General features: G+C 28.2%; 1 long non-coding RNA gene across 4 annotated transcripts in view; it reads left to right on the top strand.

Moving 5' to 3' along the window:
* LOC107447505 (uncharacterized) overlaps nucleotides 1-19805 on the top strand; it is a 278517-nt gene that overhangs the window by 200645 nt on the left and 58067 nt on the right. The window lies entirely within an intron of this gene.

The following is a 19805-nucleotide window of genomic DNA, read 5'->3' as shown; positions in this document are numbered from 1 at the left end:
TATATATATATTATATGTTTATAACTATTACAAGAGAAAAAAATATAACTGAAATATGTCTGAAAACCATTATAAAGCACATTTTTACTTTAGCATTTTACTTTAAACGTAAACATTACTCAATTTATAGTTGTTAATTAAATTGCTTTATACCCTATAGCATATATTTGTGAAATATTTAATTACTTCTAAAGCAATAGCTTTAGAATATTAATTTATATTTGTTTAAACCATTCAAATCTAAATATTTAACACAGTAAGTGGAAAGTTATTTAAAGAACGGAATTATTCTCTTTCGCCAAAACAATCATACAAAACATTGCAAAATCATGCATCTTCTCTTAAAAAAATAAACAAATTTCAAGTCATAAATTTATTGCTGATGGGGTATATAAATATTAGGAGTGTTAAAAGTAATACTACTAGGGTAACAAATCTTCATTATAGGGTGTTAATTCTTCAGACAATGATATTTCAAGACATATTAGTTGCAGCATAAATTACAATAAAAATTTTCGATTGATCTAAATTGAAAGAACGGTCTCATCCGTTTAAATGGGCAATAAACACAGATAAATGTCTTCAAAGATTCTGAATGAACTGTTAACCCTGACCTTACCCGTTTATCAAGCGCGTAAATGGTGGTTTTATTAGGCCATAAAACAACAAGTCCCAGTTGTTTGAGTACCGCTCCATACCAATGGCGGAGAATCATTAAATATTCAACATGGCCGCCAATGTAAACACCAAAGCGCCTTGCTTCTTCGCCGTTTCATTCTCAACCAATCACTGAGCAGTACATTTACCCGCCTTTCTCACTTAGCTAATAGACATGCGAAAAATGACTAATTACTGATGATATTTGCCCAGTTTTTATTTTTTTTCCTCAGCTTTTCAATCAAAATGCAGGAACAAAATAATAAGTAGAAAAGAAATTCTTTGAGGGGAGAAGATAACATATAATACATCGAAGATTAATGCTAAAAATGGACAAGTTTGATATCGATAAAATGAAAAATGTTTTGCTGTCACCTACCGAAGTCATGAACTTTCTTTGAGATTTGAGGATGGGTTTTTCAATAGCTATTATCAATAAGCAATTTCACAGCCAGAGCTAGTAGTTATGATATTTTTTATCACGAATTTTGTGGCACGTATTACACCTGTTTTCTAAACTTAGTAAAACTACTTTTTCTTAAGATATTGGGATGAAATTATGTATAAATAAATGCATCTGTCAAAAGTAATCTCTCCTAAGTAAATATTAGAGATTATTTCAAATGATTTTCGGAATGAAAATTTGAACAAGAAGAAAATTCATCAAATATGTAGTGATCAGATATAATGGTTTTAATTAAAAATAATAATGATTGCTTCTGAGTCAACCCACTTGTTTCATCACAATATGTCAGAAAAGATTAAATTTTCGTCATCTTTTAAAGTGTATATGCAATCATAAATTTTTGAGACGTGGTTAAAATAAAACTATAGGCTCGAATTAAAAAAAAAAAAATTAAAATGGCTTCGTTGCATATTTTATTTAAAATCTCGGGTGTACTTAAACATTTTTATTTTACCTCGACTATAAGTAAATTTGTAATTAAAATAAAGTTAATTAAGAAACAAAAACTTTTATCATACATTTTAGTTACTTTATTTTGAATCTTAATATAATCTTATTCAAATGAAACAATATAAATTAATATATATTTGTTATTTCTCAAAAAGCCTTTCTTTTGTTTTTCATGAAAAATTATTTGATATTCGTGCATGTCATATTTGTTTGGGAGCATTAATCACGTTAATAAATATTACTATCTTGTAGTAAAGTAGAATGAATATGTAATTAAAATAAATGTCACTATCACTATGTTATGAAAAATCCAGTTTAAATTTAGTTTAGTTATTGAGTCTTAGTTCAATATATTTTGAATGAAGGAAGAAAAATAATAGCAAATACAATTAAATTTCAGAAAACATTGATTTAATATTTAGACATTTTAGACATTAACATTCATATTATTTCATATTTAGACATTAATATTTGGTTGTTTAACATACTATAACTGTAACGATCCACACTAAATATATTATAAATGTTGTAGCCGATATATTCCAACATGTATTGGTTACAAACATTTTGACTTTTAATGGAACACTGATGTCACATCATTGCATTAAATTCTAAGAATATTTCTTAAATTTGTTTATTTAGTATACCATTACTAAATAACAAATTCATTCAAATCATTGCATTAAATTCTAAGAATATTTCTTAAATTTGTTTATTTAGTATACCATTACTATAGCCATTCACGCTGAAAGATTATAAATGTTTTTGCAATGTATTCTAACATATATTGTTTACAACATATTCCAACATATATTGGCTACAAATATTTTGTTTTTTAATGGAACACTGATGTCACATCATTGCATTAAACTCCAAGAATATTTTTGTTAATTTGTTTGTTTAATATACCATCTCTATAGCTATTCACGCTGAAAGATTATAAAGGTTTTTGCAATGTATTTCAACATATATTGTCTGCAACATTTTAACTTTAAATGGAAAACTACTGCCGTTGCATTAAACATTTTGAATTTTTTGCATTGCATTTTTCACATTTTTTGTATTTTTTACATTTGGTTGCATCACTATAGAGATTACGCTAAGAATATTAAAAGGAGGGAATATGTATGGTTTGTCTCTTTCTATTCTTAAATGTGTATATAGCAGATTAATAACACTTTAAAGTAAGCATCCGAACTACTTAAGCCTCAAGCGGCGACTATTTTGATGAAAAATATGTTGGTTTACACCTCTTTCACAGAGGGTGTATTGTAAGCTCTTGCATTATGCTGATAAAGGCACTTTAGTTGAGAGGCACGGTATCTTTCGAGCTCCGCAGTGTTTATGAAATTAAAACCGCCGCGATATTGGTGTGCGGGACACGCATATCGTTTAATCAGAATGCATGTTTAATTAACGCACCCAGTCACTGCGCGTCCATGTTGGACATATATCATTTTTACCCGCCCAACTTCCCCACTGGTCAAATCTGTCCTTTGAAGGAACTATTTATCACGCCCGGCTTCTCCGTTCGGGTCCCCGATTTGTATTCAGACCCAAATATGTCGCCTCTGTTGTCATAACAACAAGACTGATAAGCTGTCGTTGCTGTTAATAGAAGGGAGGCGAAAATTTGCTTGTCTCCAAAGATATCAATAATGTCAAGTGTTAAGAAATTTATTAGGCTTTGGATTGTGTATAATGAACTTGGTAAAAGCAAAAAAGAGAAATTGATTGAAAAACAAAAATAAAGGATATAAATGTATTTTGATGTGATTAAACCTTTGCAATCTAGGCTTAAATTTTAAACGTGTTTCTGTCATCAAAAAACGAATGCAGTTTAATCTTTGCACTCTGNGTATATATATATATATATATTAAAAGTATCGACACAACTTTACGATATTTCAAAATTTAAGGGATAGTCAGCCAATACTAAATAATATCAAATTAATCTAAATATGAATGCCAAGGCCTTTTCTTTATTAAAGTATTTGCAATCTTGAAATGTTGGTTCATTATTTGGATGTAAAATCAAAGAATTACGATCTATAAGGAATAAAGTGGTAATTAATAAAGTGGTAAAGTGCTAAATAACGATGCGGAATAAAGTGGTAAAGTGCTAATATTATAACACCCACTCAGCTTTATTATAAGGGTTAAACATTTTTGTTTAATTATAATATTTATTTTTCTATTTTCGTTCCATTAAAAATCTGATATCAGGGGGTTGACCCATTCCTCACTTAAGGGGACAAGTGCTACAGTTTATAGTGAAGTTTTTTTAGAAAAGTGCAAGGGCATATGTATTTCAAACAATTTTTTATTATTGGTTATTATCGTTATTTTTTTTTAAAAAAAATTGAAATCCATTGATTACAGATCAACATTAAGACATTTAAATAAGCAACATATTTATGCCTGACACGAACTACTTAATATATCAAAAAATAATATAACAATAAAATAAACGTTTGAAATAATTAAACCACCATTCTTTTTGCTTTTCAAAGAACAAATTCCTAAAATGAGAACATTCATGCTAAAAAATTCTGTAACAAATTAAGGTTAAAAGTGCCTGCAATCAGGGTGTCGGTACTTTTTACTATAAAATCCATTTTTACTGGAACATGTTTACTGAACAAAAAGTCTGATATACCGTAAGTTATACAGTGATGATTACCGTAATCCTACAGAGTCACACTTTTTAAATAAATATTACTGTAAAAATTATGGTATTATACTTTACTGTAATAATGGATTTTACGGATGATGCACCCGGTACTTTATACCGTAATTTGTTCTGGAATATTTTCAAATGTTGGTATATAATTGGTTAAATTAATTAAGCGTAATTATTGCTCAGTTACGCGTAATCTGCCCTGCGTCCTCAGAAAATTACAAAATTGGTAGATATCTAAACGGATATTTGAAAACTTACTGCTTCTCCTTTCCAATTTAATATTCCAAGAAAGCACGAAAATATCCAGCAGAGATTGTCGAACAAAAATAATTTTTCTTTTCTATAATTTTTCTAAATAATTTTTCGTTCTAATAATTGGGAAAAGTTTTCGAACATTCTTTTAGAAACTTTACAAAAAGTTTTTATTATTTTTGTGAAGAAGCTGGTCACCTTAATTCTGCGCACATAAAATACCTACTGTGAATAATATAACGTTGAAAAATATGCTTAATTCTAGGCCCCTGATATGTACAATAACTGAAAGCCATACGAAAAATTTTCGCTTCCATTTAGGATGAACTTACGAACGGAATGACACTCAATAAAAAAATAAACCTCCTCACTTTACTGGGAGAGATTTTCAGTGATATCTTTAGAAGAATAAAAAAGGGACTTTAAGGCCCCTACAAAAATGCATTTAGTGGAATCTCTTTCTATATAGAATTTACTGTTTTTATCCGGTTGGTCGCTTTTTCTCCCCATTCCCGAATGAATTCCGGAGTCCTAGACTTCAATTGAGCGAAAGAGATTAGTTCAGGGGCAAGAGGAGAGGAAAGACCCTAGGGAATTTCGGGTTTTGGAAGAGAGAATTTTGTCTGCTATATCAAAATTTTATTTAGGAAGAGTATCATTCGTTGCTTTGCCCATTTTTTTAAAAATATTTTTCTTTTAAACTATTATTTCTGACAAAAATGTATTAATTATCGAGATTATAATGTATATATATATACACACACAATCGGACATCTATTTAACGAATTTCTGTATTTAGCGAATTTTTTCGAGGAACCAAGAACATTTTGGAAATTTCTTCGTAAAATAACTTACAAATAGCTAAGTGAATTTTCTATTTAATGAACTTTTCTTTGAGATCCACTTTCCCTATTTTCCAAAATATATCAGAACATTGTCAACACTTTTTAAAATTTCTTAAAGCACTTTAAAATTTTGTTTATTGCTAAAACATAAATATATTAATAGTTTTAAGCATTATTAGGTTAGCACTGTTTAATTATATATAGAACACTGCCACTACTCTATAATATCTTCATTTTTAATACTTTTAAGACAATGGTTATAGTTCTTAAGGGCTCCAGTAGTCCTTGAAAAATTTTAGTAGTGATAAATTAAGCTTAATGCTGAAGGATATTTCTTATTTAAATGTACCACTAGCAATTAAGTGGTATAAAAGATTGAATTTTCATGGTGTACTTTCTTTAGAAAAACATGTTAGTGCTGGTTACACAGAAATTAAATTTTCAATTACCACTCTTTAATTTTAACTTACTTTAACTTTACTTTAACTTTACTTTAATTTTCGTTACCTCTTTTTAAAAATTGACAAGACTCACGGGAACCATGTTCTCATATAGGTGCAGTTTCGTTTGAAAATATTATGTACCCGAGGTCACAAATATAATAACAATTGCTACTGGTGGTCACAAATATAATAACCATTGCCACTGGTGGTCACAAATATTATAACAATTGCTACTGGTGGTAACAAATATTATAACAATTACTACTGGTGGTCACAGATATAATAATAATAGTTCCTGTTGTTACATTCCGTCAAATATTTTTAAAGCACTTTGGAACTCTGCTTAATACTAAAACACAAACATTTTGTTGGATTTAAATATAAATTGTTTACCATTGTTCAATTATTGTCCACTTCGACTACTGTATATTATTCTCATTTATAATACTTTAGAGACAACCTAAGGGCTCTAAATGCAATACATGTATCTCCTGTTTATCCATCGAATATTTGATTCAAGGTTCTAATGTAATTGCTATTAAAAATGTTTGGAGCAAATTTTTGAGGCCATTAAAATAAATCCTTGATACATTAAATATTTCCTAGAGCTATTTTATGACCTGCGTTGCGAAGCTAATCCAATTCTGAGTTAACGACTGTTAATGTTCAACATCGTAGAATTTTTGAACCCAACTCAGAAGACAGGAAAGCTCCTGAATCAAGCACTGGGCCAAACTAGCCTAAATGGAGAACTTCTTGACGCAACTAACCCGCATTTGCGTTACTCGAAGAGGAAAAAAGTAAAAACCTTCGGAGGTTAGCCATTGCCCATGATCTGCCTACCACTTAGGATATTTTATCTCAGCATTGTGGTCGGTGCGAGCCGGACGCAGAATTCTTAGAGCCATTAAAAGGTTCCTCGAGCTATTGAACAATTAGTAATATGAACAATTCGGAAATGATTCGTGTTTGGAAGACTTTTACCACTAACGCAGAAAAAGACACCGGTGTTACATGCTGTATTTAATAAGCATAAAATAAGCTAAATATAATAATTTTTCAATTATTTTAAACTAAAGGAATACAAAATTTTGAAAAAAGTATGAGAAATATTTTAATAAGAATTCTGCGTCAAATGGATAATAATTGAAAAATACTTCATTTTTATTTATTTATTAATTCTTTACGCCGAATGTAGCCAATTTTTACATTGCATTCAAACATTTACTTAAAATATAAGCCATTCTTAATTCTTAGCAGTTTTTTAATTAATTAAAGGATGTAGAATAATAATTAATAGCAATCAAAATTTTTTTTGAAAGGAAAGAAAGATTATAATACATGTATCTTTTCATAATTAGTATTTCACAACCTAGCGTTAATTGGTAATTTTCTATTATTTCAGGCTCTTTCTGTTATTTTCTTTAATTGGATTTTTTCATATTCAATTAATTATCCATTAAATTATTTTTAGTGGTTATAATAAAGTCGTTTTTATTTGTTTTTTCCCTTCTCATTTTTGCTGACTATACAAAATTTATTTCTAAATCCCAACTCTAATGCGATGATTTATATCCTCTGATTTCTTCCTCCTATAGACGTGACTCTAATATGTAAATGCCAATTTTTCGTCTCCCTAGTGAATCCCGGATGGGGTGGAAGGTATGAGTCTAGCCTAAATCCATAGCTAAATCCAGCTATTCGTCAATCGAAACTTTTTGCCAATAAATAAATACATATAAGAAAAAATCTTACTATTATAGTAATACGAAGCAAGAGATATCACAAACTTTGTTTTTTTGGTTTTAATTAGTTTATTAAAATTTGTTTAGTGAGAGTTTTTGATATCTTTAAAATTATTTAAAAGATAGAGAATATTACTAAGTAATCGAAATGAAATTTTTAGGATGAAAGTATATAATGGTTGCAAGTTGGTTAGTTTTGGTGGAAATACAGTTTAATAAAGCCCCTACGACAAATTTTTAACCATTTAAACGCCAATGTTCCATTTTTGGAACATATCTCTTTTTCAAAATTTTAAAGACTGATAGTTCAATTCTTTCATCCCTTGCATTTATGTTGGAAAAGCTGCGTATTAGTACACTATCCGAAATAAGACTCTCACTTTTGACGATTCAGCAATCCTTGAGCTGAATTTTGTTAATTTTGAGAATCATTTCGTCATGAAATCACATGATCTATGACGAAACGTAAACTTATACCACATCGGAGTGCATTGTGCGAGATTGTTAACTAGAATGACGAAACTAAAAAAAAAACTGGAAGGTCAAAAATAAAGTGACCATTTGTATGGTAGTCAAGTAGTTGTCCTCGTGCCAGGAAAATCGCAGGTTCGAAATCCGGAGTATAGACGTAATTTATGACTCTGTTCTATCAATTGTGGGAGTGACAGTGACCCATGATAAAGTGATTATTAGGAATGTTAAATATATTAGGCACTACGAGGTATTTTTATTTTTTTGGAAAAAAAAATTTAACGATGAAACATTTCTTTAATTTTGACGAAATTCCTTTTCTCGAAAAAGTGACGATAGTTATTTTGTCAAAGTTAGGAAACAGTTTCGTCAAGAACAAAGAAAATTTCGTGTTATTTGAATATCCATTTTTTATAGTGTATCAACCAAAATATATTAATAATATGAAACCCTACATTTGCTTCCTACATCAAGCCCTTGAATTGTTTACTCAAGTACTTTTCTCATTACTGCAAAATACCTGAGGCTTAGTTTTGTAATGATGTGAAAGTTATATTGAGCAGAAAAAATAATCAAAAACCTAATAACTCGTGATCTAATGATCTAAGTGGTTTGAGGGCTAAACCTTAGATTAGCTAAATTTATTAGCGCAAACTATATTTTAAGTTACGAAATCAGAAACAGAAATATATCTTCGCTGAATAAACGTACCTTTTTTCTTTTCGAGTTGCATTTTTTACTCTCAAACTGTGAAGGGTTGCCGTGATCTGGAAGATCTCAAAGAAGTAGTATTCTTAAATTTTTATTACTCACAAACTACTCAACAGACTCCCTTCAGATTTGAATTTTGTCATTTAGAGTAGCGTAAATTAAATTAATGTAAAAGTTTGCATAATCTAAAATTCATAATTTTTCGATCATTAATAATTTGAATAATATATAATATGTAATTATTAAAAATATCTTTTGCAGGGAGTTAGAAAAACCCATTTTATAATTCTATACGAAAACCCTTTGATTGACTTTTTTAATTCCGAAGATATGGTGAAAATACAAAGAAGAGAAATTAACATTAAGGATCGCAACGGCTTTCCTGCAAAAACTAAAGTAACCATATTTTCCTGATTGCGGTCACCTTCTCTTGAGGAGCAAAAAATTTAATCGATTGAAAAAAAAATTTTAATTAGAGAAAATATGTTTTTGTAACTAATTCCATAACTTAAAATATCATTTGCACTAATTAGTTAGTGTGTTTAAGACTAGGCTCTTGAGAGTAAATCCTAGTACTTGTAAAACTGTTCCTTAGATAAAAAATTATTAAGGTGTTTGCTTGTTTTTTTAGGCTCTACTTCTATTTAAAAAATTCAAATCATTAAAATGTAACAAATATTCGATAATTTTATTTATTATGAACAAAAAAACTGTTGATGCACAATGTTTCATTTTATTTATGAAAAAAGATTTTCAGTTCTGATACGAAAAATGTGAGAAAATGAGAAATTTTCCGGAAATCTTCAAACATACGCTTCAAACAAAGAATTTTTCACCCGATTCCCCTCAAACAGAAAATAAAAGATGAAAAATGTGATGAAAGCAACAAATCAACAATGCAGTGCAAACTCATCATTCCAGGTTTTGGCCTATCAACAATAAATATGAAAGTGTGACACTAGATATGTATCTCTTTCCATTCACTTTCCCCACCCCTTTTTTTTCCTCCTAAAACGGAATCGTTTCTCTTGTTCTGAATATGTGTTGCTTAGAACATAAATTACTGCAGTAGTTTTCCTTCGAAAATAATGTATGAGCTATTTTCTTTCTTTTTGATGGCAGTGATTATTTAAGATATTTTTCATTTCGAGAAAATTTTTTTCTTTCTTCTATTTTTTTTCTCTTCAGCGTCTTATGCGTATATGAAATTCATTTTTTAAGGAAGTTTTATAATTTCTCTTCTATGTTACATTCCAGAAAAAGATTTCTTTTTTGCTTTTTCGTAAGTTACCTTTTTTGTTTTATTTTTTCTCTTTTCTGTGGTTGTAGCTATAGTTTCATTTGTTTCGTTTTCACTACGCCTAGTTATTTCCGAATAATTTGTTAATGCAAAAGAAAATGTAGAATACATAAACAACAAAATTACATTAGAAGAATGACAAATTACTATAATTAGCCACAGGCATTTTCCATTCTTTCCTGTAGATGTTCTAAATTTTAGAATGCGCTTTCTATTTTTATTAATGAGTTCTAAGAAATGAGCTTAAATTTAAAAGTTTTTATTTGAAAAACTCTAGTTCTTTTTTCATTTGCATATAGTCTTTTATTTTCCTTAAAATTTTAACAGTTTTTACTGTCATTTTTAGTTGAAAGTACACAGAAAAAAAATTCAGGTGAAACTACAGTACTGTGAAAAAGTACTACAAAAAAGTAATTCTGATTAATAAAACTAATATTTGGGTAACTTTAAAAAAAATAATTTGCTAATTTTTCCGTTTATATGGAAATGGTTTAACAATAATTCTAGTTTTCAAAATTATAGTTCTTATTATCACACATTAGGTAAAAAATACAAAACTGAAAAGTAAATTTAACCAAATAGAAGGTTTTTACGCCATGCTCTAAGGTATCATGACAAAGTTGCAAAATTTTACCACATTTACCAAATTTTGACACTTATTGTTAAACAGAATTTTATTGTAAATTTTACCAAAATCATCAACAAAGTGCTTCGGTAAGAAATTCCATGCTTTTTGGTTTTCCCATACAGCGTGAAACATGGTATAATTTGCCATATTCTGGTTGTTTCGACCATATTTTTTTTTTCTCAGTGCATGTTTACGCTATGTATTTCATATTTGATCTATCCGATATGTATTACTTTAGCTGTCAATGTATGTTTTATAATACACAACTGTAAGACTTGAGGTAATATAAACCACTTTTTCAAGTTGTTTAAGAGGGCGAATTTGAAAGGGTTTTCTAAAGAAAAGGTACCATGATTTCTGTCTTGGTTATAGGATATTTCAGCGTGGTGTTATTAATTGGAAATTGCAAATTACCTATCTGAAAACAATACTACAGACTAGTTTCACGTAAAAATTTCCCGTTTAGAAAACTTGCCAAGACCTTCAAATAATGATCTGAGTTGTCTTTAATTCTAAACCTATCAGATAAAAAGTTTTAAAAATGCATATTTTACTAATTGAGTGGGGATCAGAGTTTTGACGAATGTATAAGGTTTTTGAAAGTTTTAAAGGATTTAATTTCCCTTAAAATTTAGGAATTAAGTTGGATAGTTTTAGCATCTAGTAGATTGGAAGGAGTAAAAATAATTTGTTTCTTCAATCTTTCTCTATGACTTTTTAAATTTTTTGGCCTCCCAGGTTTTAGGTTTGAAATATTTTGTGGTTAAAATAAATAAATCAATAAATAGATATCGGCTACTCGAGAATTTTTGTGAGTGAGGAACAAAATGTTCATAGTGTTCTAAAATTGTACAATGGTTATTCAGTCATAGGCAAATGAAATACCAATATTTTTGTGAGGTTCGCATAATGCAATGAGATTAAATCAGTAAACAAATCCTCATTATAAAAAATTGGGCAACAAAACCTTCTATTCAGAAAAGACATTTTTCTGCTCTATTTTCAAAATAGAGTTTAGAATTCAGACTGTAAAATACGAAAATCACTGTCAATTATTATTTCAATAAACTTGCAATAATATACAAGGGACAATGACATTCAAAGAACACTAAGAACAAGGTACAAAAACTGAAAATTTGCTTGCGAAAATTGCAATCATTATTTATTCCAGAAGAATTCCAAGTATTGTAACAAAAATGAAAAGTTAACAGTTCAATGTTGAAGTGTTAAAATGTATAAATAAATCAATTTTAAAGTTTTTTTTAACTGTTTTAAGGATGTTTATTTAAATGAGAAGAGTTCCATTTATATTAGTATACAAAAATTAACATTCACTCATCTGACAGGACTGAATATGGTGCATGCCTCCTGGCCATAATCAAATGTCAGGGATACCGGTTGCCTCTGATCTTGTTTGGGGTCATGTCCAATCCTGCAAAATGCATCGAATATCTTGCATGTTCTTGAGTTCCAACCGCAAATTATAGCCTTAGATAGACCTTACAGAGATTAATTCTTTTTCTTCTAATTTTCTTATTTCGTTTTATTTCTGACGTTCGAAATTGGAGAATAGCCCTGAAGGCTCACTTATTATCCGAAGTAGAAATTTGAAAGCCAAAGATGATAATTTAAAGATGTTCCTTACATTTTCCAAGCGCCTTACTCAATAATTCAGTGTCTTGTCAGCGGCGGGGCAAGAATTCTAAAACGTGATTGCCTTTCACTGTTGGACATACTATCTTGCAAAGTAACGAAATGTCCTTGAAATAAGATTAATGAAATCGATTTGATTCAAAGTGTGCGCTCTTCTAAGAATCAATTAATATATAAATTGGACTAAGAGGTCAAAATTCTTAGACGAATATTTTTAAAAAAGTGTATATATTGAGCTGCATGTCTGTTTAAGATTTATCAAGAAATTGTTTTATGGAATGAATGGAATTAAATTGCTCATGCAGCGTAAAATGTTTCAGTTTAACCTATTTGTGTCTAACATCCTTGTAAAACAAAGGTTTCTTTTCACAAAAAAGTTTAAAGCGGTAATACAAGTGTTTGGTTTTAATACCTACTACCTTTTTTTGTAAAACAATTTTTAAACCATTACAGTATTTGTGACTTGGCTTTAACTTGCTAACCCATTCTAGGGTCATGGTTTGCAATAATAAAAATGACAATAAATGTAATAGCAAAACCATGTAGTTTATGTAATAAACTACATGGTTTTCTATGAACAGCTCAAACATTTGGTAAAAATTAATCCTTTAATGCCTAACAACAAAAAGTAGTATGATGCCTAGATAAACGAAAAAGTGGTAGTATATGCTTACATTTTGCCGTTTATACATGTTTGCCTTTTCAAAGGGGGTATTTTTTTTTTGCCTACCATTTTAGTTTTAAAAACAACGTTGAGCGTTGATTTCATACTGAAAACAAATATTTATAATATTACTACATTATGGTAGGCTTGCTTATACGAAATAAATCATAATAATGAAACGAGCTACCACTTTTTTCCTTTTGGCAAAACACAACCATCCTTTTTAAAGGACGCTAGGCACAAATGGGTTGAAAAAAGTTCTTTTTATTAACATTCTATTTTGCTTGTTCAAGTATAATAAGATATAAGAATGTTAATACATAATATTTAAAAATCAAAAATTTTTAAGTGGCAAATCGTTGTCACTTTAAATTTTTAATAATTTCGCTTCATAACATTCACTTTTATAGCGAAACTTTAGCACTTGCAAGCAAAAGACCAGTCTCCAGTAACATTTTGAAAACATAATATGGATCATTAGCATTTTCAAACTTAAATATTTTTCTTTTTAACTTGAACATCAAACTTTTAAACTTTAATAATTTCGCTTCGAATCCTGGTAAAACCTTGTATTTTAAATACATAAAATATTATCTGAAGACCAAGGACATATTTTAACTTTTAAAACTTACTTGCTTACAATAGTTCAGAAGAACTTAAACATATTTATCAAATTATGTGTAGTTTTTTCTTTCATCTATATAACAAATGAAGAGTTAAAATCCTTATCGGATTAATTACACCCAAAACTATAAGAATAACATTTTCTAACCCTGGAGAAAATCGTTTTATCTTTTGATTATGGATTATATCGATTTCTCTTTCCCCAAAGTACAAATACTTTTACTTTCATATTTCTGTTGCCAGATTCAACAAACAACATACCAAAGAATCTGCAAGTAGAAATACCGCCTCTGGTCCATTAGACGGATAGTTGGTTGATATTAAACATAGTCTGAAGCAAGTTAAATAACGACTCTGTAGCCTAAGATAATTCATCTTTAGAAACATTCCCTTACTTTCACATTTGGATGCTTCGGTATTTCGAGCAAAGACTTCGTGATATTCTTTTCCTTTCGATGGAACAGATGCGGGAATGGATTGTTGAGGGGGGGAATGTGAGAACAACAAAAGTAAAGTCCAAAGAATGCATGGACTTGACTAAAAGAATGCCCAGCTGCATTGGTATTAGACCCACCGAATTTTATTATGGATCGCTAGCTGAACTCAATGTTTAGTAGTTATGCGTGGAATGTTATCAGCTGGTCAAAGAGTTCTGCTATGTTGAACAGCTGTTTAAGTGCAATTACTAGTATGAAGCTCAGAACCAAGTTGATGTAAGGTTCTTTTTTCCACAGCTCATTTTGATGAATTGTGTAGTTATACTTCTAAATACAGCCGTGGAAAACAATGAGATATAGGTTGTAAGTTACTATATTTTCGTAGCTTGTTTAAAACTAAATTTTATGCTAAGTATTTCTCTAAAAATTATTTTTGATGTTAGTGACTCTTGAGATAAAGATTTTTTTTTTCTTATTTGCATGCATTTAACAAATGTTTGTCAACGTTAATTTGCTGTGAGGAAAAAAACGGAAAGAGTACTTTTTTTTTTTCTTTTTCATTAACCTTTTATTTCATAATTTCAGATGAAGTCATGAACTGAAGATGTCTCTAATTTTTTTTTTAAAACTACCATTTCGTCAAATCATATTTAACCATATTTAACAATGGACTAGTTGGGAAAATTCCCCATAAGCTCTTTATAGTGTTTTCTTGTTGCTTTATAAGGGGAAATGCTTTCAAGAGCATTCTGATTTTAAAAATATAACAATAAATTTAAAAAAGGTACGTTTCGGTTAGACAGGAGTAAGAAAATTCAAATATTTATTTTCTGAGATTATTTTTTATTTTTTTACTTAAAATGAAGGTTCACAAAAGAATTTTATAAAAAAAAAATAGTTTAATTTACTTGCCCCCGGATAATCGAACAGCGCCATAATAAAAGAAAATGTATTTCGATAAAATACGAAAAGAAAAAAAAATTAACATTTCCTCATGATTTCAAATTCTATCATGCCTCAAACAATGTCAATATCTAAGTCAGTGAGCGATAGTCTTTTCTTACCAATGATCGTACAAGACAAAAGCACCAATCAAAAACCAGTAATACATTTTTGATTGGGCTTTTATAATTCAATTCAGATAACTTGATAGGACAAAATGTAATACTCCCCTGGAGGTTGCTATTGGATATATTACCATCTTTTATTGTTATTAATTTTAAAGTTAAAAAGTAATAGAAATTTATGTATTTTACTGATTCACTAGGAGAATTTTGTGTTTTCGAGTACATTTATAAACTGAAATGGTTTTGTTTTGAGGGAAATCTTCGATATTATATCACTATTTCGTTACGCTGCTCTTCTATTGGTTGATTTTATCATCCTAAAACTTTCCTTATTGGGTAAAACATTTATTATTACCTGTGCAATATGTAAATAATATGGTATAACGTTTATCAAATTTCAAATGAATGCACGTATATATTTTAGTTACTACTGTAGATTCAAAAAACATTGACTATGAAATATGAACAAATTCGCTGAGGAAATATAAATTAGTAGATTATAATGATACTATTACCTCTATACTACCACTACGTTTTTTAAGATAGTTAAATACACAAACGTATCAAACTTTGTGTGTTAATGTTATTAGAATACATGGCTTTTATTGGTTTTTCCATTAATTAGATCAACTCGGAAACACAAAACTCAAAGTGATTGTAATATCGAGTAAAATATACTTATTTATGGGCATCAAGGTACAGATAAGAAACTGAAAAATCCGGTTTTATAATACAAAAATGATTAAATAAATAAATAAATAAAATAAAATAATTAAAAAAAGGTAGCTTGAGTTTTACGGACTGCCAATTATGAAAAGTGTCCTTTTCAAAATTAAAAATTTCATTCAAAATTATTATCAAAAAAGTAAAAAGTAGTTAATAAATTTTTATTGAAATTCAAATTCAATCTTATCACAAAGAACTAATTTTACAAGTATTTCATTTTTAGTATTTATTTTCCAGGATCAAGATAGTTAAATCATTATATTTCTGAATTCAACTAGAAACAATGTTTTTCCAAAGTTAAAGTAACAGGTAGAAATATCCACTAGGTTTAAAAATATATCTATTTGTGAACAGGAGCTTCCAGACTTTTAATAATAGCAATAAATACTTAAAAAAAGTATTTACTGTTACTGTTAAACTTTTCAAGACCCGTTTAGCCCTAATTAACTCTGTAAGTACCATATATGTGAAAAAGGGCTTTGTGAGTACCCAATATTTTTGCTTTTTGTACTTTTTTCGACTTCCGCTATTACTTATGCATTAACTTCATGCATAAAGCTTTCAACATGAGCTATTAGTAAAGATAAATAACATTTAAAAGGGGTTCAAAAGCATAAATAAAGAAGGAAATAATCTTTTTACTAAAAACAGCATTATCTTATTTTGTTGGATGAGAGTTATGGAATTTATAAATGAGTAAACTGCGTGTCTGAGAGTAATCACCTCAAAACTCTTGAATCTCAAATCGCGTGAAACTTTGCTGAAAAAGTTTCTGTATAGTGATACAAATATTTTTTTTTAACATTTTGGAAATTTATTTGGTTCGAATGTTAGTAGGTGTTAATGAGTGCATGATGTTTTTTTCTTATTAAAATACATTAATAAGCATGTGTTATTTAATAAATTTTTTTAGAGTAACTTAATTTGTTTTTACCATATGTTCTTAAAATTACTCTTTTTATCGGCAGGAATAAAAAATAACTCCATAATTATTAGGACTATTATCTATATGTTTAAATATTTTCCATGTTGTAATCAAAATAAATATTGGCTTAAATTAATTTCTTTAAATAAAGAATTAAATATTAGCAGTGGTTACAGCGTCTGGTAAAAAATTAAAGACGGTAGCCAATTTATTTTTAAAGTTTATGACAAAGTATTTATAGATTTCACTTGAATTAAATAACAAAAATGAAGTCAGCTTTTTAAATTTATAGAATTAAGCGTACACAGTAAAAAATTCCAGATCGAATTTCGGTAAAAAGTAGTAGCATCTTGAGTGCCGATACATTTTACCGTAAAATACACTTTTATTGTAAAATTTTAGAGAACAAAAAAACTGATTTACCGTAATTCATATATATTAATATTTACTGTAAAATCACCGAATCATTGTATTTAAGTAAATAATAATGTAAAAATTACGGTAAAAAGGGATTTTGTGGTAAAATGATTTTTAAGGATGCTGTATTTTTTACTGTTTTTTTTATTCGGAATTTTTTCAACGTGAACCACATTAAATTATAAGCATGCCTTTGCTGTTAAAATATCATGTGTAACCAAATATTCTGCAAATAATTTCCTAATTTTTCCAAAATTTTTCTTCTCTTGTAATTAATTTTATTACTTTATTATTTCACTAGAGCGGTATGCTGCTATATTAACACATCAATACTACTACTACTGCACTATTAACACATTTGAGACCAGGTATTTTATTTAAAGGTAAATAGTAAACGTTTATGTTTGTCAATTAAATATTTTTATTTACTATAATTTACTGCTAATAAAAAATTAGTATGAATATGAAAGTATTCAAATGTTTTTAATGATAATAATATTTGGTTGTCAATTTATTTAATTTATTTTATTATAAATTATCTTAATCTTAGAGAATTAAGTCAACTGTGCGGAGCATATTTTATTACTGAAACAAACGTTTAAATAGTATTTTAGACAGTAAAATGCAATCTGATCTGAAATATATTAAGGAAATAATGTCTCAGCTCATCATATTTTATTATTAATACAAGCTTTCTGTTTGTATTTGAAACTGCAAAAAGCGATGATTTGATCTGAAATGTAATTAAGAAATGAAAACTCATCACATCATGTTTTATTATTATAATAAACTTTTTATTTGTATTTGTACTGCAAAATGCAGTCTGATCTAAAATGTATTAAAGCAACAAAAACTTTAAGCAGGTATAATTTCTCTTAAGTTCAAATAAATATATATTTTTCAAATAAAAAAATGGAAAATAATCTAATACAAAACAGAGACATAATTTGTAAACAACAACAAAAGTATTTTATTATCTATTGATCTGTAAAAAAGTGTATATTTTTACTGTAATAAGCTGTTTGATGTGGAATGTATAAAATAAATAAAACTTAAGACAGGAATATTTTCTCTTTGATTTAAATAACTGAGGTTCTATTTAAAAGTAATTTTAATCGATCTTTGAAAGAGAAAAAATAATGCACGGTTACAATTTATGTCATTTATATTCCTTTTTTAAACGGTTTTACAATTCAGCTATTATTAAATCTGAAATAAAAAAAAAAAGAAAAAGAAAATCGTAAGTACTTATACAGCATTGAAGTAACCCTTTTTGAATATTTTTTTTGGGTATCGTTTGAAAGGATGGTTTCATTTGCATATGAAAAAATGTGGGTGAAAAGAAAATTCTTCCACCGGATTATTGATGAGCGTAAATGTTATTTTAATTGCTAACATCGTTCGAAACTCGTTTGAAAAATGTACTTCTTCACGAAACGTTTGAATGTCTTCCTTTCAAAATATACATTTCTTTTTTTTTCTTTTATCGAAGCTACACTCGTAAAATGATCATTAAGCAACATACAGCGTGACATCATCTCTTAATGTAGATAATCTTTTGTACTATATTAGCATTTTTATTAGACTTGATGTTTAGTTTGGACTAGATATTAGACCAAACATTTATAAATATAGTTTGAAACTATTTTGTGAAGAGAATGCATTATAGATATCAATTTAATTTCGAAAATTCCAAAATACTATTATAGGAATTTTTATCTTGCTTATTTTGGGGAGAAGGAGGTGGAAGTTGATGGAACAAAGAAAAAAAATCATCGAGAGCAGAATGATTAGCATTGAAACCTTAAAAAAATTTACAATGCTTCAACATCAGAAATCATTTAAAATGAGATGATTTGTGTTTATCATTTTTATATATATATACATATCTTCTAAATGATTTGTAGTGTTAAAACATTTTATTTTACTGAGTTTTCTATTTTATATTATCGCAAAGAATATTATATTCCTTTAATAATTACACTCCAGAATTTTAAATCATGACCCACCGACGACCCAAAAGACGAATGACTCATTAAATAAATACTATATCATCGAGTATTGAAAAATGAATTTTAAGATTGTATATTATTGATGCAAAATATTTTTAGATTTTTTAAGGATATATAATTGAAAATTTACCGAAATAAAAATTTGTTAAATCTTAACTTAACTTAGTTTAATAAATCAAGAATAAAAACAATAAGCTAAAATTTATTTTCCAACATAAAGAATACAAATGGCTTCAAAGTTCCTTTTTAAATTTTTTAGAAAAAGAATAAGGATACTGATCACTTAAAATATTAGTAATATAGTGATGTACTTGGCGAACAAAGAACGTATTCTTTGACCAAGGTGATGTACAACGAGAGGCGGTTATAAATCTTTAAAAAACAATTGTGATAAATAAACTTATAAATAAACTTTTAAATAATGAAAATATTAATAAAAATAAGCATCAGAAACAGCTTTAATCCTTAATTTGCTGAAAATTCCATTTCTGGGGACCTTTTATTATTATTATTTTTTGTTTATTTCTTTGTTATTTATTTATTTTTTTCTTTGGAGGAAAAATAGTCAGTACATGCTTTAACAATATAATATTTGTAAGGCATAAGATTGTCTTCGTCGATAAAAATGC

This window comes from Parasteatoda tepidariorum, chromosome X2 (assembly GCF_043381705.1).
Source record: "Parasteatoda tepidariorum isolate YZ-2023 chromosome X2, CAS_Ptep_4.0, whole genome shotgun sequence".
NCBI lineage: Eukaryota > Metazoa > Arthropoda > Arachnida > Araneae > Theridiidae > Parasteatoda > Parasteatoda tepidariorum.
This window is presented reverse-complemented; position numbering and strand designations above follow the sequence as displayed.